Here is a 25,972-nt window from a genome sequence, read left to right on the forward strand (position 1 = left end):
TGCCCAGATTCCCAGCCCAAAGAAACTGAGATAATGAAAGTGTACTGTTTTATGCTGCTAAAGTTTGAGGTAATTTATTAAGCAGCAATGGATAAATAAGAGATAATAGTATACTCTGTTACTGTACTTTGAAATGATTCTGTTCACTTTAGGCAAAAGAAGAAGTAATCTGATGAATTTATCCGTACTACAATGTTAGGGAACTCAGGATGTAAGCCCTGTTGGAATACAGTGTTGTTTGAGAGGAGGTAATGCCAACACAGTGGAGTGCATGAATAATGGCAGAATTTTAGGATTTGAGGCAATAATGGAGAAAGTGTTCTTTTGAAAATGAGGAAGCTTTCTAGAAAGAGACTCTGCCTCTTGACAGGAGGTGCTTATGGACAAGAAGGGATTATTGATGGCAATGTTGGAGGCTGTATACTACCTGGTCCATCCCATAGAGTCTTGCATATAGGATTCTTTTGGGGGATACCAAGAAAATAGCTCAAGCCCAGACATCTTCTGCAGTGTCCACACCACCCTGGGGAATCTCATGCATTCTTGCCACGCTGAGTCGTGGGAATGCTGCCGTGTATCTCCTTGACGGTTTCACTCTCCAGCACCTTCCGGTGCTTTCAGATAGAGATGCTCAGCCATCCCTGGTGTAGTGTAGGGGTTACTCTGAGGTCAGCTCCAGAAGTATGAATGGTTTGAGTGACTTTCTGAGAGTTTTTCTCCTTCCCGTCTTTGAGGAGGGGAATCACCCACTTCTGTTCTCCCCCTAGAAATAAACCCCGTTGTGATGGAATGTCACCATATGAGGACAAACTGGCTAACTAAGGGTTGGGGGAAACATGTGACACTGTGTGACTCCATTTATTTCCCTTCCCCTCTCCCATCTACTCCAAGTCCCTGGCCATACTCAAGCAGAATTATAGAATGTGAGAGCTGGAATTCACCCTAGCGATAGTCTAGTTCAGTGGTTTCCAATTTCGCTTCACAGACTCTTTGAGATTTTATGGCCGTCCTCCTACAAGGCAAGAGGAACAACAGGGAGAGGTGAGGGAGGCGAGCAAGTGGGCTTCCAGCTTTTATGTATTGCATGTGCTGGGCGTCCATGTAGGTTTTGTTTTAACAAGAGTTTCACTGCTAAAACCAGTTGACATCTCTGCAAACAAGGCCCAGCAAGGTTAAGTAACCTGCTCAGACAGAGCTGGATCAGGAAGAAGCGCAGCCTGGGCATTGCCTGGGGTGGCAACCTATTGAGAGCACTAAATACATCCCTGGAGGTGTGAGAAGATGCAGGGAATTGCATTTACCAGACCTCTGCATGCTGTGTGGGGCTTGAGGGAACATAAAGCTGAGCTGCGTGGGTGACATCTTCAAGGGGCACTTGCGAGGCCACGTAAAGTCACAAAACTGCCTTGTAAGAGAATGGAGCCAAGAAACTGCACATTCTTGTTTTGGTAACTAGAAAATATGCTTTCTTTCTTCCCCTTTCCACACCTAGTGCTCAGCCTTCCCCCTAAGTTTTGAACAAGTATTTAAAGGAGTATTAGGTTTTTCACTAGCAGGCAGCACTCATATGAGCCTGTCTGGCTTGGTGCCCTCAGGAACGTGGCCAGCATGTGGCTGAGCCAGAATGAGGAACTGAGCCTCCAGACACCAACCCCAGCATCCTTCTCTCACCATGAAACCCCTTCTCCTTTATGAAGAAACCAGCACAATGGTGCTTATCAATATACAAAGGACATACAAGGAACTTGTCTTCCACTGGTTCATTTCTGTATTCAAATAAATCAAGAATATATTTTCTCCCTCTTCCGGCTGTTATGAGGCTTGCTCACACAGTGTGTACGACCCTTTGGATAAAGGCATAATGTAAAACAAAGTTGTATTAATAAGATATTGCTAATATTCATCAATATGAAATGCAGTAGTGTTCAGGGGTGAGGAAGTCAGGGAAGAATGTTGTAAACTCCTCTGAGATCTGCAAGACCAGACACTTCCCAGTGCTTCTTGGTAAATACTCAGCCTACAAATGGTCCCCCAAAGTGCAGTAAAACATACAACTCTTAATGTTTGTGTTAGGTGGAAATTATGGCTTGGAAAACTCTAGCAGATCTCTTCAATCATGAAAACAGTGAGAGATGTTAAATTTCATGTAATTATCCAGTCAGAATGGAAGCTACATTACATTCTGTGCTTTATGTGTTAACTGCCTAAAAAAGCCAGGATCCTTATATTCCTAGCATATAGGCTATGTTCTAATTGAACTTCTTAATGTGTCTGACAGATGGGAAATAGCTCATTTTGACCTTCGATATCTAGTCTTCAGTTCATATAACCTAATAACATGAGATTATTACTTTTGTATTTTATATACATCTGTTATAAAGACCCTAGTTTCAAGAATAGCAATCAAAATTTTGTTTTTCTGTATCTTTCCATTTGGCTCTGAGAAGCTTGTAGTTATGGATATTATCTCATTAAACCAAGAGAATACAGTCTTATTATGCTCTTTTTGTAAAGTGAGCTGCCGAGTTACATGAGAGTTGAGCAACTTCTCTGAGTTCGCAGAAGCCATGGAGAAAACTGGGAATCAGGTCAGTCTTCCTGATTTGCTGGGCTTTCCAATCTTTCAAAAAGTGTAGAACTCTTTCAAAGTTTAATTCTGACCCTACAGAGTCCCAGAAGCACATACCATCTCTCTGTCTCATTCTTCTTGTCTCTCAGGTGCTATTCATTGGACATGGGCAGTGCCAACCTGCAGCATGAGATACAAATGAGTCGGGGAGAAATCCACTGGAATTGAAACTGAAACCAAAGCCCAACCACGCCAAACAATCTACCACACAGCTACTGAGCTCATAGATAAGCATGAGATTTATAAATTCAGCTCTAAAGACCTAAAGAAATAGCACCACCTGGGAGAACATCCACTCCCCATAAGCATTCACACTGAAGAAGCAGCAAAATTCCCTGTCCTATTGTTAAACATCTCAAGGACAGGAGACTTAGCCGTGGTCTTTGCTGATCCTTTTCCTCTTTGATTTATACCTCTCCTGTGGTCACTCCCGTTTTGTCTCCTTTACATACATTTTCTCCTCCACCAATCCTTTATATCCTGCTAGTCCTTGGGGTTATGTCCTATATCCTCTTCTCATCACCACTTATCCTCTCTTCCAGGTAATTTTGTCCACGTCCTTGCTTCAGTTACCATAAAGAGATTGCCAACACCAAAATCTGTCACCAGCTCAGGTCTCTTACATTAACGTCTCTATAGAGCTGTCCCCTGGGCCCCCCAAACTTGGACTAATAACAAGGTTACTAGAACTTTATGATGTTAGGCCTGGCTCATTATTAAGCCTTCTTGAGTTCCCGAAGTTGCTTATTTCTTTGACCTTTCTACTTTTAAAGACAAAAATAGGCTTTAAAAAAACTAAAGATGATTAGATAAGTCCCACACTCTCTACTCACCCCCTCTTAAGGCCCCACTAGAATAACAATAAAAAAATGCATAAACCCACAAGAACAAAGAGAAAGAGAGCATGAGCTCACAGCACATGAAGGAGGTTGCTAGATCTGGCAGGCAAGGGATGCCAGGGCCCAGGGTGTTCATGGGGTTTACAAGCCAGACAGTCATTCCCCCTCCCCACATCATGGCGTGGTGTCAGGCACAGTGGAAAAGTTGGGATAAGTTGTAGGCAGTGATGTGCTAGTAAATAGTCTCCAGCCAGCTCTCTGAAAAAGAAGGAAGGCAAGAAAGAAAGGAAGAAGGAAAGAAGAAATCAAGTCCCGATTTGTAGCATTTACTCATTTTTCTGGTGGAAGTATGGCCAATTTCAAGCTCCCGTTGTGACGTGATTGAATCTGGGATTGATTGAGAATGAAGTGCACAATTGGCTTTTTGGTTTGGCAGGAGATGTTTCCTGGCACATTATTGGATAAAAGGCCAAAAACAGGGAGACTGGTCCAACTTTAGTGTATAGAGAGGTTGATCCTTATAACCTACCCCTTAGTTCATACAAAGAACGCCACAGCTATGTCTGTCATCTCCCCATCACCACAAACATACAAGACTTGGAAAACAAACTAGGCTCAGAGATGGAGTTCCAAATCTCTAGAAATGAATTAAGAGCATCAGAAAGGAATTATTTAGGAATACTTATAAAAACTTATTTGTGTGTGTGTGTGCGCGCGCTTGTATAAAACTTTTAAATTGCTCTAAGAGACTATCGACTATTTAAAGCAAACTAATTTAAATGCCTTGTGGGGATTTAAAATCAAATACAAGAACAACATTAGCACAAAGGGCACGAGGGGAGAAATAAACCTATGCTTTTGTTAAGGTTCCTACATTCATGAAGCAAGATGATACTGTTTGAAGGTAGTCTTAGATGACTTAAAGATACATAGTGTAATTTCTAGATCAACCATTAAAGAAGTGAAGTCAGTAAGAGGTATACAAAAGAAGTCAATACTAAAACATAATCAATTCATCTAAAATGAGCTAGGAGAGGAGAAAGAGAAGAACAAAGATCAAATGGGATGAATATAAAACAAATACCAAGATGAAAGACTTTAACCCAACCATTTCAATAACTACATTAAATGTGAATAAATTAAACACATTGGTTACATTTTTTGAAAGTTAAAAATCCAGTATCTCAGGTGCACTAGCTACATTTCAAGTGCTCAGAAGCTACACATGTCTTGTGGCTACCACACCCGACAGAAGAGATAAAGAAATTTCCCTCATTGCAGAGAATTCTGTTGGCCAGCACTGTTTCAAAGAGTGATTAACTCAGAATGAATGAGGGGGATGGAGCACTCCAGGGGTAGGATTCTATAATAATATGTAGATTTCAGATTGTGCAAGTGAACAAGTAAGGCAAGTGGAATTTTCAGGAAAGATGACAAGTTGATCAGGAAAATAAAGCATTTATAGTAAACGTGACTCAATAGTGAACAGTGAGTACATGCACAAAGTTGTGTCAATACTGATAATTGATTTCTTCTGAAAATACCTACCAATAAGTGGATAGCTCTTTGGGAGAACGGGAGAGGGGAGAGGCAGTGATGGATGAGAAAACTAAAACTCATCTACTGTAAGAAGAAACTGATACCAACTAGTGTCGATAAAAGTAGTATCCACATTTTTTTTTCAGAATATGGGAGTGACTACTATGGGGAAAGGTTGAAGGAATTTTTCCCTGGGGAGTAGAACAGGAGGTGAGATGGAGTAGTTGTTGTTTGTCTTAAGCCTTTTGGAGGTATTTGATTTTTAAAAACATATGCACATATTAACTGGATAAAATAAAATACTTGTACAAAAAAAAATCCAGACAGATCTAATTGTTATCTATCCCCTTATTATTTGGTCATAATATTCAAGTAGCTAATGGGACCACTGATAATTTATGGAGCCTCTGGGTTACAATGAAACCTGTTTAATGTACTATAAAACCTATTATAAATAAATTTAATTTAAAATACATAAAAGAGATAAATATATAAATTAAAAAGAATAAAAAGACACATAAAGGTACAAAGGAGAGAGGATTCATCTGTTGACAAGGCACACTGGGTCCCAAGAATATTGAGAGAAAAGAAGGCAGAAAGAGATGGTATGTGGTCCAGGAGTCTAAGGTGGGAAACTGAGCAGATGACAGAATGCTTGCTTTATCCAGAGCCTGCCTCTTCCTGTCCTGGCCCCTGATGGTCCTACTCAGAACAGAAAAATTTGTCCCATGGAGAGAATGAAGCCAGAGTCCAGGGAATCTGAGCTCCAGGCACTGTGCAGCAGGAGAAATGTCTGTCCCTCTTTACACACGGGATTTCTGAGAAAACCCTGGCTCACAGTCAGGCTGACTTACTGGGGCTGCAGCTTTGCCACGTTGAGACTGTGTAATCGGAAGTGAGTATTTAATACAGTCATTGGAATTTTGGACAACATTAGGGAAGGGATTAAAGACTCAAAATGAAATTGAGTAATTCGGTAATAACTAAAATGTAGTCATTATTACTATGTAAGTGTTTCCCAAGGTCTATAAAGGTAACTAAGGTTTTGAACTTTCAATTTGAAAGATTTCTCATCAACAGAATGTCACTCTTTGAGTGTATGTGCCCTGATGACTGTCTATTTACTTCCATCCATGGAGCCAAGCTTTTACTTATTTCAGGACATGATCTTCCCTTTGGTGCTGACTTGCCTTTTTGCTTTCCTTCCTACCTAGTCTAATGTGAGCAAATTGTTCCCAGTTCTATGTCTTCCCAACACAGCCTACTCAGCAAAATGCTCCATCAGGCAGTTAGCTGTCTGAATTGTCTGTAGCAGAGGCAATTTTATACCCAGATCAAGATTTGACAGAGCACCAGGAAGATTTAAGGTTCACAGACATGGCATAGCACACTGGTTGGGAACCACTGGCTTACCCTCTCTGGCAAACGTCATCTCTGACCCTGAAACAAGGCACGCATAGGGTGGTTCTCCACTGTGCTGTTCTGCCTCACAATTCTCTATAGGGTAAGGATGAAGATTCCTGTTTTACTGAAGAGGGAACCGCTCTTTACAGAGGTTAAACCATTGATTGCATTTGATGGGAGCAGATTTTTTCCTATTCTTACATACCTGTTCCTGCCTGCTTCCCTGTATATACTCATGTGATATACCTCATTGCTCATCTAGAAATGTCTAAGGCAGTCTGATTTCATAGGAGGAAAGCTGCCTTATCATTGTAGTCACCTGATGCCGTCTTCCCCAACAACTGAGTAATGAGAAACAATTATTATTGAAAAACAATATAACATAAATATACAGAAGGTTGTGAAAGATTAGACCAGTTGTCAGTAGTCATGCTAAGTGAGTAAGCAATGCAGAAGGAAGTGGCAAGTTACTGTGGCATCCTAAAAGTTATCTTTTTTTTCTTCTAGTTTTCTTTTTTGGGGTGCTTGAAAGCCTTTGGAAATTAGAAGCTGTATTCCCTTTCTTGCTTAATAACACCACCATCCCATGAGTCTGGAAATCACTGCAGACTCTTCCTTCATACACCGTAATTACCTCACTTTCTTCATCACCTTCATTTGATCTGTCACACACTCCTATTAACCTGAATTCCAAAGTATCTGTCTTATCTTTCCATCCTACTCTATTCACGCTTGTCGTGTTAGGGTCAGACTGCCTGGGCTGAACGCAGCTCTGCCTCGCGTTCTCTATGCCCTTCTCCAGCAGTGTGCTGGAGTGCTCCTGTTGCCCACACCACATCAGCCGGACAGACTGCCACGTTGTAGCTGCTCCCAGGTAGAGGTCTCCTCTCCTACACTGCCAATAGCTTGCTTCAGTTTTTAGGTTTTCTTTTCTGGTAAGGTTAAATACTTTCTTGATGTTTATTTACCCTATCTACTTCTTTCTCCCTGTTCATATCCTTTGTCCATTTTCAAAACTTGGACTATTTTTAAATGTTTTAATTAATACTACCTATATTCACATTTCAACCTTCTCTTCAGAAACAATTTAATATTTCTCTTCATGTTTCAAGTTACTCTCAGAAGCAATAAAATGTGAGTGAAAATAGTGAAACAACACTGTGAAGGCATTAAATATCACCCCCAGATGGAATTTCCCTGGGAATTATCTGCATAAAGTGAATAAACTTTGTCTTTAGGATGTTAATGCTGAATCATCTTATCATCGCTATAAACTATCATTCCTTAATAATGAGTGGCCAAAGAACAGGAATTTAGAAAGGAAAGTAGAAAAAAAATGTTACGTGGCCTCATTCTTCTAGATCTTTTTGCTCCATCCAGATCCTGTTACTAAACTTCCCTAGAGAATGCCAGGTTCTGTGTAATGTCTCTTTTATATTTCCTTTGTTATTGGTAGTAGAATAAAACTGATGTGTCATTATTATTATCACTCAAAATATATCACCTAATATATGAAAGTACTAATAATGCACCTTCTCTTATACTAGTGGGGAAGGAAAATTTGGGAGGCTTCTGTTTATATTTTTAAAATTGAATCATTAAGGGACAGAGACTATCCTTTGGTTTGTTGTGATTTTAAAAAACCCAAAAAACTATCTGTAGTCTCTCCAATCTGTTTTAAATAGGAAGCCACAAAAGTTGCACTGCCTTCCTAATTCAAGTCCGTTTCTTTAGGACAGATTAAAAAAATCACAGTAAATGAAATATCGGCCACCTGGAAATGCTCCAGATTCTTGGCACTCTCACTTACCCCCTCTTCCTCATCAACTGTTTGTCACGGTTGGAGACCAATTGTTCCTTGAAAGTGGATCTGCCTGCTTTCCTCAAGTTCCTCTCAGTCTTCTTGGGTTAAAGTTAATCTGCCTCACTTTCCATTTTCAGCCACCAACTGTATCTGTAGCTGCAGTGACATTTTTACACAAGGAAAGATGTATGCTGCCCATCTGTCATGTAAGGACGTAATGTAGCTAAACCATCTACCCTGTCTTTTACTACATTGTGAGTGATGAAAACAAAGGGCTGGACTCGGTTTCTCCTTGGAGAACTGGTGGCAAGAGATACCCCCTGTATGTTATGCTGCCTAGAAGATGAACATTAGGTGAGGCACTGTCAACGGACTGCAGAAGCACCTCTGCCAGAGGCTGTGGATCTGGGCTTGCAATGCCTTCAGCCTCTGTTTTGAAATTCTGAGCTCAGTGTTTTAATGTCTGACTTGTTTTAATGTTTTAAAATGTGTCAGTGTTTTAATGTCTGACTCAGTGCCTGAGGGAGACTTTCCCAGGACAGTGAGCAGCTTAGTGGAGGGGGGACAGGAGGTCTGAACAAGGGTATCAGCCTTGTCACTGACCAACCAGGGGACCCTGGGCAACTCTCTTCACTTTGTCAACACTGGTTTACTCCTCTGTAAAAGGACAGAATTGAGCTTAATCACCGTTTCTAACATCCTGCTTATTACGATGTCATTTACTTATGTTGCTCTAAATGCAAAAATGAGACCCTGTTGCCTTGTTACAGGCTAGAACGTGGCTGCTGGGAGGGCTTTCAGCTGCACAGAGTAGGTGCCCTGATTCGTCCACTGCACTTTCTCTTTGAGACATCTGCCTTTGAGCAGCAGCACAAGTTTGCTGTGCCCAACTTATGACCAGGGAAACCCCTGAAATGGAAGAATAATGACCAAGATACTTTATTGGCTTGTTTGGTAGATTGGATTGTGTCTCCTGTTTTTAAGATACATGCCATGTAGCCTTACGGTGTCTCCTGCTGTGGGCAGAGCATGCTTTCTGCTCCATAAGTGTTGGACTTGGCCACTGACCTGCTTTGGACAATGAGATGTTACCAGCTGTGCTGCACAAGCAGAGGCCTTCCCTGTTCTAGCATCGTGTCACTTGATTTGGTGCATTTCTGCTATTCATCCCGAGAAGAACAAGTCCTTAACAGTGGCTGGTCCAAGGAGAATGAGAGGCTTGTAGAACAAATACAAACCCACTGGCAGCCAGAAGCAGAACTGACCTGAAGCCCTAGAAGCAAGCAAAATAAGTATTTGTTGTTGCAAGCCACTGAGATTTTGAGGTTGTTATACTGCAAAAACCAACCAGAATGTATTTTTCTAGCAACTTAAAATTACGCAAATAAGGATTTGTTCCCTTGGCTTTGTTTTCTCTAAAAATATGCCTATCTGGGATAAACTTTTTTAAAAAGCTCTGTATTTCCTACCTTAGGAAGAATGGACTTATTAAGACTTTCCTAGAAAGGATCTTATAGGGAGAAGGGAGGAAGGGAGGAGAGCAAAAGTCACGAATGTACCAGGGGCAGAGGGGACTCATTGGAGGATGTGTTCATGGGGATGGAGTGGGTTGGAAAGAGGAGACTTTAAAAGCCAGTGGCAAACTTCATTAGTTTTATGGCTTGGTCCATGGCTTCTTTAGTTCTGAGGAGCTGTGTGTCAGGACTGGATATCCTTTAGATGTCAGTTCTTGTGTCCTGAGCCCTCTTCTTTCCTTTCTCTGCACACATTCTCCCTGGGCAGTCTCATCAACCCACATTTTGTAGGCTATATCTCCTGGCACAACTTTTTCTGAAACAACAAAGCTGTATATTTGGTATCTCTACTTAGATGGCCATAGACTCTTAAACCCAACAGTCCGAACTGAGCTTGTTAACTTCTCTGCCTGTCCTGTGCTGCTGCTCCTCCAATCGTCATCACAGTCCTCAGTAGATGACACCCTGTGCATGGTATTGACCAAGTAAGAATGGGGATGCCTGCTTGCCTTCTCCCTCCCTCACCTCTGACAACTTGTCAAACCACCTTAAAGTTGACCACTTAGAACTCTTGAGTGGTTCCCTGTTGCTGTGGAGGTAAAGTCAAATCCCGTAGTTGCAGGATAAGCCTCCCCGCCTCCAACTTTGTCTTTCCAGTAAAGCCCTGGTGAGCTTCCAGCTCCACAGCCTGACCATGTCCTCTGTGCTTCTGGATTTTGTGTATGCTCTTGGTTCCGCTTGGCACACCTCCCTAACTACCTTCTCCCTAAGTTGGATTTCCTAATAAATCCTGTACCCTCTTTAGTCTTAGTCTAGATCACTATTTCTCAACTGGGAGTGATGTTGCCCCTTCCCCCACCCCCAGGGGACACTGGGTCACGTCTGGAGATATTCTGGGTTGCCACAGCTGGATGGGTAGTACTACTGGAATTTAGGGGGTAGAGGCCAGGGGTGCAGCTAGGTATCCTACAATGTCCCCCACATCAAAGACACCTACAGCAAAGAATTATCTGTGCCCAAATGTAAATAAGTGCTGAGACTTAAGACTCTTAAGAGACTGAGAAACCCTGTTCTAGATATCACTTTCTCTGGGAAGTCTTTCCTGACCTTCTCAGGGTGGGTTAGGTGCCCCTCCTATGTGGTTTCATGCTCTTCTTCTTAGACCTTTCCTAGCCCTTCCCCTGTTGTACTGATATTTTCTGTTCACTTGTCTATCTCTTCTTCTAGAATGTGAACTTACGGAAGTCAGGTACTGTGTTTTGTTTCTTTTTCAATCCCAGATCCCAGCACCGTTCCTGGTGTTGGTGAACATGCAATACATATTTGTTAAATGAGTAAAAAAAATGAATTCACTCACGAAAAAATGTGGATGGTCTCACACACTACATTTTTTCCCCCCAAAAAACATGTTGTTTGCATGTGACATAGAAATTCAGAAGTTCAACCAAGGTGAATAATGAAAACTCAGAGTTAAGAACAACCACTCTAATCTATGCCCCTCCCGCACCACCAGAGAAAGGCATTCTTCCAGAATTCTCTTGTATATGTGGGCCGCAGAATGATGTGTGATGCAGGATTATTACTATTATTGTTATTATTATTTATATTTCTATGATCTGATTTTTTTTACATTGAATAATAACTGGAGCAGTTTATGTCATGACTTTCTTTTTATAGGTGAAAATGGCACATAATGCAAGTTGAGGCAACATGAGCCAATATATTTCACTGCCCAGCACCATAATCTATTAAGCCTGAGATATTTTCAGGGAATTGCCTTAAATCCTTTGGTGGTTTAAAGTAGCTTCAGAGGGATTAGTGGCTTAGAGGTAATTGTTATTGCTAATATTTTATTTGAAATGTCCTGTTCAGCAAAGGTAATGTGACATTTTGCTCACTGGGAATGCTTTCTAGGGAAAGGGAAGAGTCAAAAGGTCAGTGCCCAGGAGAGGGAGGGCGGGCGCCCGTAAGACAAAGGACAAGGGCCTGAGCTGAGGTGACCGGCACGGATTAGCTAAGTCAGAGCTGACCTTCCTGTGGATCTTGGGAGCTAGAGTTTTAATTTTGTGTGAATAGTGAGATTAATTAAACAGTTAATCATCTATAAAGAGGAACCTGAGTATTATTTTTTAAAATAAGTAAGGAGAATAAACCCATTGAGGTATGTGTTTGCAGGCTCACCTTTGGAGCTCCTCAGAGGCGTCTCTGTCTCTAGGCCAATGGATGTCAATTATAGGCTGTTGGAGAAATCATTTTGGGGTGCTTGTTAAAAAATCAAAATCCCTTGGCCTCTACTCCCACCAGCTATGATTCTGTAGTTCTGAGATGGCCCCCAAATCTGTATTTTAACCAGAGAGGTTCAGGGGCTTCTGATGCAGGATTTGTTATGCCTAGAGAAACATTGGATTAACCCATCTCTTTCTTGCTCATGATACCTACCATATTTCTCAGATTTCTACCTATGGCCCAAATGTATCATTTGAGTTCTAGACCTGTGTATCAAAATGACATTCAAAATCTCTACTTGAATACCTTGAAGATATTTCCGACTCAGCCTGTCCATACCCAAATGTTCTACTCTTCTAGTGTTTCCCACTCAGTGAATAGCACTGGTGCCCATCCAGTTCAACACAAAAATGTAGGTGTCTCCTCCTTTCTCTCCCTGCCTCCACTCCATCATTACCATCACGCTGGCCCCGGCTCCCCTCATCTAGGGAAGACACCTCCCTACTTCCACAGTGTCTGAAGGGGCTCCTAGTTCCTGGTTCCCACCTCTCAGTACCTGATAGAACTGAGTTCAAAACTGCGCCGAGGCAGTGAAGTTGAAGACTGGGTCTAATATTTTTGACTGTGAGTCTGGTATGTGCCTGACACTGTGCTAGACCCTTTTAAATAGATTGTGTCAGAGAATTTTTACTGTAGAAGATTGTTTTTTGGGAAATCTGAGCAGCCTAGGAGAATATCTCTAAAGAGACTGACATAGGAGATGCACACACACAAAAAATGTACAAATCAGCCAACACAGGATAAGGTCTCCCATTGAAAGACTCTCCTGATCAAATGAACACATCTAGTACCCAATACAAGACCCACAATAAAGCATATTCTTGCAAAATTTCCAGAACACTGAGAACAAGAGAATAGATAAAAGCTTTTATGAAAGAAAAAAATTATTTACAAAAGATTAAGAATCAGATTGACATCAGAATTTTTCAACTGTTACACTAGAAACTAGCAGAAAATGGAGAAATACCTTCAAAATTATGAAGGAAAATTATTTCAATTTCACCTAAAGTTATACGCCCAGATAAACCAATGATCAGGGATGAAGGTAGGATAGAGACATTTTTCAGTGTGCAAAGTCTCCAGGTTTCTGTTATGCATCAATTTCCTAGGAAGTCACTTGAGACAGTATAACATGAGGTAGTAAAATGAGGTAGTAAACCAACACAGAAGTGATGGGATCCAGGAAACAGAAAACTAATATAAGATGGAGGCAAAGGAAAGCTCCACAGTGGCCATAAAGGGAAAGTGCAGAGGAATATTATGCACCAGGTGCAGAGGACACCTGTGGGCTAGAGCAGGTCAGGAGACGCTGGAAGAGATGTTTCCAAGAAGAGGACATTGAGAGACTACATGCTGTGTTCTGGGAGAGGTTTATACTCCCAGGGAAAGTTTGGAATTACTAATTCACTTGAGGATAGAACGTTAGGCAAGAAAAGAAATCAAAACCCAGAAGTTTTATAGTTATAATAATGTCAGTACTAAAACTTCCAACCCAAATTATGGCATAGCTCTATAGCTGTGATAGGAGAGGTGGGAGATGGGGAAGGCATATGAGTAAGCGGGGAGGAGGGAGGCAAATGAGTGGGGAGGAGGGAGGCAATGGGAGAGAGTGGGGAGCAAATAGTAATGTCTAAAATGGAAAAATCAAGAAGAAATAGTTTGGTAATGAGGGTAAAGAGCAATTGCAATGATTGTCTTAGAGAACCATGAGTATCTTTAAACAGTGTGTGTGTGTGTGTGTGTGTGTGTGCGTGCACATGCCTGTGTGTGTGTGTGTGTATGTACGTATGTATCTTTCATCAAGAATGAGAACTAAGTTAAAAATATGAGGAAAGCATTTTGGAAAGCAAATCAATAAGAAAGTGAAAACATTTCTTTAATGAAGAAGTAATGCTTGTTCCAAAGAAGTCAAGGCTGGGGATATACGTACATGGCTGGGTAGCTCTTCCCCTATGAGGTACCCAGTTAGACAACTCTCCATGGGCACATTTCTAAATCATCTTTGTGACTCAGGGTGGTTTAATAATTCTACAGTCTTAATCAAGGCAGAGGCACTTCATCACCAGGGAATGGTGCCTAGAGCTTTAATGATAAGAAAGTAATGGATATGCTCATTGCCCAGGACTTCTTTTCATCAACCAAGAAATAGTACTGAAAGCCAGATACATGTTAAGTTCTTTGCAGATAAAAAAAGTAATAATAGGTCTCTGTGTTGTGCTGCAGAGTTACCTTTGGCTAAAATCATCCTCTTGGCCATTTATCACTTTGCTCCCCGAGCCCTGGACTCAGGTGGGAAGCGGATTGAGTCATTTGTAAACCCCATTAATTACAGATACACAAGACATATCTTCTTTTATCCTCTTTTCTCCAAAAGGCAAACTGTGATTTGTTCTCTTTTCTACGACCTACACGAAGTAATCTTCCCAAGTAATATTAACATTTAGAATACACAGTCCCTCAAATGATCCCTGGACCCATTACTTACTCATCTCAGGCACCAGATATTAATAACATTTTAAAAACATCCATGCCTGGCTTCCTGAGGTCCCTCTAGAGACTCAAGGAGAACACACTGAAAGTAGAAAAAACTTACTTTGTTCTTGAAGAGACTTTGTAAGAGCAATTTTTTTTCAAAGACTAGAGGACTCTTGAGTATTTTTTGTTTATGTGGGTGTATTGAACTATAGTCATTTTCAATAATTGCCTGGTCATATATGCTTTATTTGACTATTGAAGGCATTCACTCAATACTCATGTACATGATAGAATAATGAACAAACTGCAGGAACAAGATGTGTCCACAACCTGGCTGATAGAGGAGATTATTCTCGGTTTCTTATTCCACCTTTAGTCTGGATTCCCATTCTACTCCTGTTCCACGTTCTTCAGGCCATTGCACATCATTGTAAAGAAACAAAAGCAATGAGTAGACCTGACCATGGATAAAATGATCCAGTGTGGCTCCCGGCACTTTGGCTTCCATTACCTGTGTCTTTTACGGTTCTTTAAAGATCATTATGACTGCACAGTGGCTGATGCCATGACAAGCTGGTTTAGGCTAATTGGCAGAACCCAGAGGATTATATAAGGAGAGAGGCTTCCTAGACATGAAGGACCCGGGATTTGGCTGCAGATGCATAGAACTGACTGAGAGAAAAAAGACAAAAGCCCATTAAATTTTTGAGAGAGCAGTATTGCCAAAGAAATCCCAAACCTGTCCAACAATAGCTGGTAACTGCTTTTAGGTCTTCCTTGGGCTCCAGAAATGGAACCAATAAGAAATAAGCTTCTGAAATAATATAGCTTCCAAAATGAATATTCTCCCTTATGCCTATCATCGATGTGGTCGTGGGAGATGAGGGTCAGGGGAGCTCCTCCTACATGGCAGATCTGAGGGCATCAAGGCTAGGTGACCTCAGCATTCTCTTTGCCGCCCAGCGGGAGTCCTTGCAGGATTCAATATATACTGTGAGCTAGTGACCACTTGTACTGTTTCCCAGTGTCTTCCCCCTGCAAATGTGAATCCTTATTGCTATCATTCTCCTTCTCACCACTTTATGTTGCATGCAAGGGCAGTACCTCATCATTCAGCCCAGGGTCTGTGAACACTTTGGAGTCACATCTGGACTGATGGGACAGACGGCACATCATCTAGCAATGTGGGACCTGAGAAGTGACTGTAGTCACTGGACAAGACTGGGTTGTCTTCTTTTGGGGAAGGAGTGACAATGTTTCAGCTAGGCACAAGCACTTTAAAAAGTGTTTGTACGGAAAGATGGTCTTGTGTCACCTAAAGCCAAAGGTGTGCTGCAGAAGGTGCTGTGGGCATTCCCCAGCAATTATTCTATCCTTTCACCTTTATGAACAAACAGTCTTGTGACTTGGATGACATGTACTCCATCTCCAGCTTCAGAAAAGGGCCCTGATTTGTCAGAATCAAAGACAGTCCTATTTCTCTTGCCACAAGGATTGTTTCAGACATGGCTTCAAGGCAGTCCTAAGCCCAATATTTTTTTTCTAAATGGTGTTGATCCACCACTGTCTCCTGGGATATAAATGGGAAACCTATAATTTCAGTTGCAATGGGAGGAATTTTGTTACCACCAGATTTAAATGAGTTCAGCCATCCTCAGAATTCAAATACTGAAGTAGAATATCTGCTTGGTTTGTTGAAAGTCACCAGCTGAGTCCCTGGTGTGGGAGATGGGCAGCTGGATTTACCAACCCAACACCCCACACAGCACCAAAGAAGCAGCTCTACAAAAGAAAATCCAGATGGTGTTAGGAAGGGGGAATGGATGCTGGAAAATAAATGACACAAATACACAACCACACTCCTTTCCTCGCAACTCCAGATTTATAACCAGCAACTAATAAACCCTTAAAAAGTAGTACTTGATACAAACTTGAAGAGTTAACCTTAAAAGTTTGCAACAAATATTTATTAAGCACAAATAATTCATTTAATCTTCCCAATAACCCAATAAAGTGGAATTTATAATCCCCTTTTAAGGTGAGAAAACTGAGGCTCATCCAGATAAAGATCATTTTCCCAAGGTCGCCCAAGTAATCAGTGAAGAAGCTGGATGGAATTCAGGCTCATTTCTGTTTGATCCCAAAGTGACACCAGTGCTACAGTAATGATAAGTCCCAAAATTGAATGGAAGCAAATGTAATTGACTTAATGTTTTTAGGGAAAAAATTACCACATTAATTAGCACACAGTAATTGTGAGGGCCAACATAAGAAATTCAATAAATTGAGACTAAACTTGGAAGAACTGGGTCCACTTGCCGCAAGTCATGAGACACATGTAATAAACAGGGAAAAACATTTAACCAGTTTATTCAAGACCAAAGAGAAGGTGGTTTTCCTGGTGTCTTCCATGAAAAGAATCAGGAGACTGCAGCATGAAATGTTCAAGTTTTGCCACATGACATGAACGAGAATGGACCAAACATTAAATATTCTTCAGGTCCATACTGTTCACCACTGATGGTTATGGGTTATGTGGAAACAGAAGCCAAGTATACAGACTTAAGTTCCTTTGCATTGACACAGGACCAGGTCAGGGATACCTATTTTTTTTAAAGGGCTCCAAGAGACCAAAGCTTTTGGAATCCCATGCATATCCTTACTGATGAACCATGCTATTAGATAAATTTAATTTGAAACTAAAAGGAAAAGAATAGACCTCGGTGCATTTATTTCTGGAAGCATGGGCTTACAGATGTAACCCAGAGGTATGTAGGTTACACTGGTGGTGTCTGGGAGTGCCAGTCATTTCTTGTAGAAATGCCCTGAGCCTGAGAAGTCACAGATTCTTTTTTAAAGTTGCATAGCTTTTTGGTAGAAATGAAGTCACGGTTTTGGAGCAGATTCACAGGTAGTGTTGCTCATGCTTTGAATCTCCACAAATATCCTTGGAGCTTAAATGTCATGGGATAGGAATCATCAACCATCTGCCCTAGCAGTGTGGCTGTTTCCCGAGGGACTGTTGAGCAGAGTGTGAATTGCACCAACCAGACAGCCCTTTTGGTCTATATAAACCTCAGAGATAACCCCAAATTTGTAATGATGTGGTCAAACTCTGGACAATATGGGGTCAGTCTGGGTCTGTGAAAATACATTCCCTTAAAGAAACCAATGCCATTAATGCTGAGATGCCAATTTAGAGTCAGAATTGAGGTACGCTTTTCAGGGATAAAGCCTCTTGTTCTTGAAAACAGTCTAATTTAGCATCTTACATTACAATATTCTTATTGACTTAAAAATTTCTCAAAGACAAAATTTTTATAGCTAAAGTAAAAATTTTGATTTTGTAAATCAAATTCAATAACTTGATAAAAGAGTTCTGTACTAAATGCCAGACCTGGTTGGAATGAGTATTGAGGACTAGAAAAGTTATTGTTATTTAGTGATAATATGATGTGACTCATCATATTATTCAAATAAAAACTAGTACACCAATGTTCGTCACAGCATTATTTATTGTAATGTTTCCCAACATGGAAACAATCCAAATGTGCAACAATTGACAATAGATGAACCAAATGTCGTATGTACACACATGGAATTATTTAACCATAAGAAGGACTGAAGTACTGATTCATGCTACAACATGGATGAACCTTGAGGATATGACTGAATAAAAGAAGCCAGACACAAAAGCCACATATTGTATGATTTCATTCATGTAAAATGTCCAGAGTATGCATATCCATGGAGACCTAAGCAGATTATTGGTTAACTGGGGCTGGAGGAGAGGGGAGAATGGAGAGATTGCTTAATGGGTACAGGCTTGCTTTTTGAACTGATGAAAATATTCTGTAATTAGTGATTGCACAGCATTGTGAATGGACTAAAAGCCACTGAATGGTTAAAACGGTGAATTTTATGTTATGTGAATTTTACCTCAATTTAAAAAAAGCAAATGATAGAACAGCCATATTAATATATATATTTGCTTTGCAATGGTATTTGGAGGAGAAGGAAGAGGAATTGAAATGCAATTTGTTTTTAAAACAAAGGTTTAAAGACTTTTTTTTGGCTGGAAACTAATTTTCAATATATTAAAAACATAGACTTAATTATAACAACAGGCTATTCAGTCTAGGCTCTGTCTACATTCATTCATCACTATGATAGCAAATAGCAGTATCATTAATCTATTGCAGTATCTAGCCCGGTGTCTCTGGGTTAAGACTGCAACTCAGCTGCTTAACGTTTTAACACTGGCAAGTCAGCTAGACTCTGAGTATCTCACTTTCTTCATCTGAAAAATGAGTATAATAATAGTGCCTACCTTTCTACCTCTAATGGGATACGGTATATCAGTGTTTTTCCATCCTTGGCTGCATATTAAGGTGTTTTTGTTTCTTTTAATGACGCATTCCCAGGTGATTCTATGGGCAACCAGTCTAGAGAACCCCTAGTGTATGAAGGCACACAGCAGCACGCCTGGCACGTGGTAAGCAGTAAGTAAATGGAAGTTTAATAATGTTGTTAAGGACTTATTAATCAATTATTTTATAAGATTACAGTTTATCTGCTATAGCATAAAAAATGATGAGGGTGGTGGGGGAAATGCATGTAGGAAGAAGAAATGTATTTCCACAGAAATTTGTATTTTATTTAACAAAAAGCATTATGCCATCTACAGTCAACAGGTAGGTTCTTCTATTTTAGTAGAAGCTCTCTGAATTTTGTTTAATGGAATTTCTCTATACAGCTAACTCACCTAACATATCTGAACCACCCTTCTTTATTAGCAAGCTGTGTATTCTCAAGAACCATTCTCCTGCTTTGGTGTGCTTCATTTGTGTGAAAGTACCGTGTTTGAGATGAGAAGGATAAACTTTTAAAACACACAAATATTAAAACTTCAATAATTATGTGCAGATAAAATATAGAGTTATGGACTGAATGTTTGTGTCCCTTCCAAAATTCACATTTTAAAATCCTAACCCCCAGTTGTGATGATACTAGGAGGTGGGGCCTTTGGGAGGTGATTAGGTTACGAGAGGGAGCCCTCATGAGTGGGATTAGTGCCTTTATAAAAGGGTCCCGAGATCTCTCCTGCCCTTCTGCCATGTGAGGGCACAAGTAGAAGCCAGTCATCTGCATCCTTGAAGAGGGCCCTCCCCGGAACCCGACCATGCCAGCACCCTGATTTCAGACTTCCAGTCTCCAAAACTGTGGGAAACACGTATCTGTTGTTTATAAGCCATCCAGTCCACGATATTCTGTCAGAGCAGCCTGAACTAAGACACACGGTATCCCTGATTCAAGTGGATTCATCACCAGCTGTACTGCTAAGATGACATCTGGTGAACAGGAGACTAGGGCCTCTCACTTACTCTTACTAGGGCTCTTTTTACTCATTGATTAGAAAAAAAGGTTGAGCCAAATGATCCGTAAGTTTCCTTGTATCTCTAATATTTTGTGAGTTGGTAGGGACACAGCTGCAGTTTGTGGTGTTAGATTTGACAACAGGTCATTTTGTAGGCGTCCTAGACAGCATGCAAAACCCGTGAGCTCTTCTCCTTGTTATTGTGTTATATTTTGACTTTCCCAACTGCAGTGTCCTTGAAGTGAACTTCTTCTCACTGAATCGTAGTTTTTTTCTTATGTGATTTTCTCATTCTTATGTCCTGTCTTTCAGCTTGTTAGCTTTATTTTTATGACTTTTTACCAGCAAAGGATAAACCATCAGGTCTTACTAGGCATGGTACTCCCCTCAAAGAGCATTTTGGAAATTTGTGGGCTTTTTGATCTTTTAGTATAGTCAAAGCTGAACATTTAAATGTTGAAACGCACACTATTTTTATTATTATAATTTTTTATCAAACTATAGTTGATGTACAATATTATTTATATACTTGTATGTACAGGCATACAACATAGTGATTCACAATTTTTAAAGGTTATACTTCCATTTATAGTTATTACAAAATATTGGCTATATTCTCTGTGTTGTGTGATATATCCTGTGGCTTATTTTATACATAATACCTCTTAAGAGTTTATACCTCTTAATCACCTACTCCTTACTCCCTTCTCCCCACTGGTAACCACTAGTTTGTTCTCTGTGAGTCTGTTTCTTTTTGGCTATAATCAATAGTTTGGTTTATTTTTTAGATTCCATGTGTAAGTGATAATATACAGTATTTGTCTTTCTCTGACTTATTTCACTTAGCATAATATCCTCCCAAGTACATCTGTGTTGTTGCAAATAGCAACATTTTCATTCTTTTTTATGGCTGAGTACTATTCTGTTGTATATACACATCTTCTTTATCCATTCATCTGTTGATGGACATTTAGGTTGCTTCCATATCTTGGCAACTGCAAATAATGCTGCTATGAACACTGGCATGCATGTATCTTTTCGAATTAGTGTTTTCATTTTTTGTGGAGGTATATACCCAGGAGTGGAATTGCTGGGTCATATGGTAGTTCTATTTTTAATTTTTACAGAAACTTCCATACTATTTTCCATAGTGGCTGCACAAATTTACATTCCCACCAACAGTGTACCATGGTTCCCTTTTCTCCACAACCTCGCCAACATTTGTTATTTGTGTTCTCTTTGATGATGGCCATTCTGACAGGTCTGAAGTGATATCTCATTGTGGAAACACTCATTATTTTTTTAAATAAATTACCTAAACATTTTTTCTTTATATAACAGGGCATCATATATATTTAAAATTATGTAGACAGGGAGGTTATATATCTATGAATTTCACTTAGGATGGTACAGAAGGCATTATAAAATACTTATTCTAAAAAGGATCTGGTATGGTTGAGGGTCACTATGATAAACATACTCTGATGCTTACATGGATTGCAGTGGGGAGAAAGGGAGACAGGAAAGACAATGTTCTACATCTGGGTAATAGTAGTCAAGTACTGTGTTCTGTATGCGATCTCACTACATATGCCATCTCATCCTTCTAAGGCAGATTTCACAGATGAAGATACTAAGGCTTAAGGAGCTTTATTAACTTTTTCATTCCTTCATCAAATATTTGAGTGCCTACTCTGTGCACTATAGGTATTTGGAAGAGGGCTGGGAGCAGAAAAGATACAATTTCTGTCCTGTAGGAGCTTATATTTTGGTGCAGAGAGAGAGAATAAAGCAAAGCAATAAATTAATAAGACAAGTCAGGTTGACGTGGATGTCATGAGGACACTGGAATGAAATGGTTCATGAAAATGTGCCCAAAGTCACATAACTAGTGAGTGGTGGGGGTTCCATCTGAATGTAGACATTGCTGTTGGGTTGTAGTAACCACTGAATGACTATTACTGGTATCAGATTGCAAGGTAATCAACTCTCCTAAGGTTGTCTAGAACGAGGCCAGAATGTGTGAAAGAGAAACCAAGGAGAAAGATTTGTTCAAAGCAACTACTACTGGGTATTTTTTTCTTTTTGCATTCCAATCAGATGAAGTCTTTTCTCTCTGCCTGTGTGATGGTGGTAATTACAACATTTCCTGGTTCTCTACTGTACAGTATTTCAGTTTTTAACATTACTAATACTTATTAAAATGCATTTCTAAGTAAATACTGTTAAATGCTTTTCTGATTTCTTAATTGTGATTTTCAGAAACATCCTCAGTTTTATTCCCCTGAGGTCATGTTTCTTGTCATACCCAACTTCTGATAAGTGTATCCACTCTATGAGATGAGAAAAATGTGTGCTGAGAACAGATGCAGATACTCTTAAAAATGAGATAGCAGGAGCTTTGGGCCAGACATTTGTAGGGTAGTTATAACCACTCCATAGATAAGTGGTGGAGAGTTAGGTAAGGCTTCTGTTAAAGAAAGATGGCCTACAAGACTTAAGTCTAGACTGTGAGAATGCCTGGGAAAAGCCTTTGAAACTCAAAAACTTGGAAAGTTATGTTCTACTCTCAACAAAAAGGTCAATGTTAGAAAATCTAGTGATAGCTACTATGAGATAAATATGAGAGAGAAAGGCAATAGGTCTTTTTATATCTTAAAATTTTGTTCAAGTGATATATTCGTTTATTAAATATAGTGATAAGCAAAATTTACCTTTGGTTGTTTTAATCATGATTTCAACTCTCTAGGAAAAAAAAGAGAATGAAGTAGAAGGTAAAGTGCTTCTTTATCGGTCCTGGTTGTTGGTACCAAGGAGATCATCCTTCTGGTCCTCATGGCCACACATACCCAGTAAGACTTTGATGCTGTGACTATTTTCCTAGAAGAAAATGACACTCAGGGAGAAATAAAAAGCATTAGGAGGACCAACCTTGTAAACTCCAACTTATAACACAAGAACAATTACCATATCTCCACCAAGGCATTGTGCAGAGATCATGTAAATGCTTAGATTAATTCTATTTTTTGAAAACATTTCAAATACCTAGTCATCTTTTTCATTCATTCTTTAGCTTTTGTATCATGTTCTTCAAAATACCTGGAGGTTAATAATATTCTAACCCTTTGTTTACTATTTAAAATGGCTACAACAAATACAAGGCGATTTTACACGTGTATTTCATAGAAAATTTCCTACTCTTATTCTTGACTGTTTCTTTTGTCTTTATAGATGCTTAATCTTTTGACAAAAGCCAGCCTAGCATTCCTACTTTAAGCATATTGCTTCAAAGGCACACTCTCCCTAATAGTATTTAGCAGTCTTATAATGAACAACACAGTTAAATTTCTCAAGCAGCATAACTTGCATTGATTTCATAAATTTGAGGGTTAACTTTAAATTGTTTCTGTAATAATTTTTTAGTATTCATCACCAAGTCCACACTGGTCAGCTCAGACTCTGGGGAATTCACTATCTATCTTGTACACTCAGTTCATCTTTTGCAACTATATTGGCCAACTTGCAAATTTATCTGCAGCATGCCTGGGTGGTTATGTAGAGAAAGCAGCTACTCTCTAGGGGCTAATGCCTCTTCTCCACCAATCAGAATGCAGTTCATGATCCATTAGGTTTGTTGGCTAGATTATTTAACTTAATTCAATATAAATTATTTAATTCCTAAAGCCTTCCTGGTATTCAATATGAATGAAACAATTATTCCTGGACACAATCATCCAAATAACACCACACAATTTTACCAAGCCCCAAGACAGTCATTAAATCCCAGCTATCCACTGCTTTACACAAACTACTCATGCTGAGTTTTTGAAGATTATAACATTACTGAAATTGTTTGGATTCAATAAGGGACTGTATGTTATTCTATATTTAATGAGAACATCCCAATTACATAGCAATGTGAAAAATCATGAACTATTTCTTGGTTGCAATTTTGTCCTTCTTTTGCTAGCATCCTTTCTTTTGTCATCTATTCTTGTCCATATGGAAAGGAACAGCTCCATTTTTCCCAATGTAAGTCTTCTGCTTAGAAGCATTGCTCTAGGCTAACCATCTCTTGACATCATTTCTATGTGGTCAATGACTGGTGGAAGTAACAGCTACGGCTGGTGTATTTTCTCTCTTGAATGTAATTTATATGACATATGTCCCAAAACACGATGTCCCTTTCTTAGGTTAGGCTCTCTGGAAACAGACTCTGAAGCAGAGAATCATGTGCTTCCTGTAGGAAAGTGAGGAAGGCAGGCTTGATAGAGGATTGATTGGCATTGCACCTGAGGCTCAGCAGATTTTACAGGGCACTCTGCAGCTGGGATGGCCTTTGTATCTCTGTATCTCTATATGGCTGTGGGCTGCTCCCTGGAAGAGGGCATGACACTGTGGCCAACAGCAATTCCTAGCAAGCTATGAGCAGCTAGTATTCCTAGCAACTGGGAAAATGAAGGGTCAGTCCTAAGGGAGAATCTTAGAGCACCACCTATCCACTACCTCCATACCCCCATTGTAAGGAAAACCTGGGTGAGAATTATTGACAGATATTGAGATATGGAGAATCAGCATGATTTCTTTTACACAATGCCTTGGTTCTTTTCTCTCAAAATCTGTAAAAAAAAAAAAAAATCATTACCATTTTCCCCTCTTTCCCTACTCTTTCTCTTCTTTGTCTTAAAGCAGGCCAGGAGTGACATGAGGTAGATCCCAGAGAATTTCAGCCCTGGAGAATAACAAACAGAGCAGCGCAATTCCTGTGAGACCTAGCTGGAGCCGCCAGAGGTGGAGTTTCTGAGGCCTGCTTAGAGGCCTGTGCATAAAAGGGCCCTTGAAAAAGGGAGGAAGCTGTTTAAGTTTAGGAAGAAAAGTAGGTTACAAGTGACAATTTGAGTGTTCCCTCATTACTTGTTACTAGCAAGCACAATACACTGTGCACTTACATTGGCACTTCTCTAGCCAGCCACACTTAATCACCCGCTCCAATCGTAAAGAAGTTTCCTTATGGCTCTCGGGCAGGGGCAAAAGGGAGTCTTTGTTATGAATCTCTTCCCTCCACCCTCCGCCCCTCACACCTTGTATCTGTCCTACTTCTCGCTTTCCCATGGTCCTCCCTTTCATTCATTAATGTACAGGCATTAGTTTACTAGTTCATTTATTGACCTCCTACTATGTGCCAGTTTTATTCAGGAGAGCGTGGGTCTCAACTGACTGCCCGGAACTTCTGATACTTGTTTTGCTTCCCTTCTGGTTCTTGTTCGTTCTCCTGACTTCTGAATCACAACTCACCCTAATCTAACACAAGTAAGTATTAGATTTGTTATCTAATTCTTGTTATCAGAAACCACTGTATGACAAGCCTGGCCTGATGTCTTCACCTGCACATCAGGCCTGTTAAGTGGTTTCTGAGAACTGCTCTAGCCTTCAAGTCATGATCCATTCTCTCTGATTACAGATTACCTGCTGGCACCTACAATCCACTGCCACCAAATCCACTGTGAGCAAAGGTAAAAATACCCCTAAATAAAAGTTGCTATGGCAAAGGCTGAACAGAGAAGCCTGCTCAGGGAGGCTGAGGACAACACTTACGAATGTGGAAAATTGAACAATAAAACTGGACTCACAATTTGTCATTAGTAAATTAATCATTTAACTTTGTATACATAATTATTTGCCTCTTCTTCATTTCATCTCTCTCCCAGGGACTGAACCTAATTAAACAACTGTTCTACTTTTAGTTTGGAAAACATTTTGATGTCTCTGATTTTATTTTGGTCCAATAGTTGTAGGTCAGTTTACTTATAGTTTAAAGTGGTTCATTTAGTTGGTTTGTTTCTTTTTTGTGTGTGAAGATCTTTTTTATTTCTTTGCTCAAAAATACTGAATTTTTGTTTTATGACTTGGTTCAATGCAAGTTCCTTAGTTCAAAGGGAAATGAGTCACCAGATTGAGTGTACTTGTTTGGAAGTTTAATACATACTTACACTTTTCAGGGTAGAAATCTACCTTGGTGCCAACATGAAGAGTGACAGTGTAACCACAGTCCTCCTAAGTGTGTTGCACGTATTAGCTTCTCTACCCTACAAGAGTCATATGGTG

The 25,972-nt window shown here is 40.0% G+C and overlaps 1 long non-coding RNA gene across 4 annotated transcripts in view; it reads left to right on the forward strand.

Moving 5' to 3' along the window:
• Window positions 1-25,620, forward strand: part of LOC140695677 (uncharacterized) — a 108,717-nt gene extending 83,097 nt beyond the window's left edge. For all 4 annotated transcript variants that reach the window (XR_012071438.1, XR_012071437.1, XR_012071436.1 and 1 more), the window contains 4 exons: window positions 18,915-18,985; window positions 22,617-22,719; window positions 25,054-25,177; window positions 25,329-25,620. This is a non-coding gene — a long non-coding RNA (uncharacterized lncRNA). The remainder of the gene's footprint in view (window positions 1-18,914; window positions 18,986-22,616; window positions 22,720-25,053; window positions 25,178-25,328) is intronic.
• The last annotated feature ends 352 nt before the right edge of the window (window positions 25,621-25,972 follow it).

Source organism: Vicugna pacos, chromosome 3 (genome assembly GCF_048564905.1).
Source record: "Vicugna pacos chromosome 3, VicPac4, whole genome shotgun sequence".
Lineage (NCBI taxonomy): Eukaryota > Metazoa > Chordata > Mammalia > Artiodactyla > Camelidae > Vicugna > Vicugna pacos.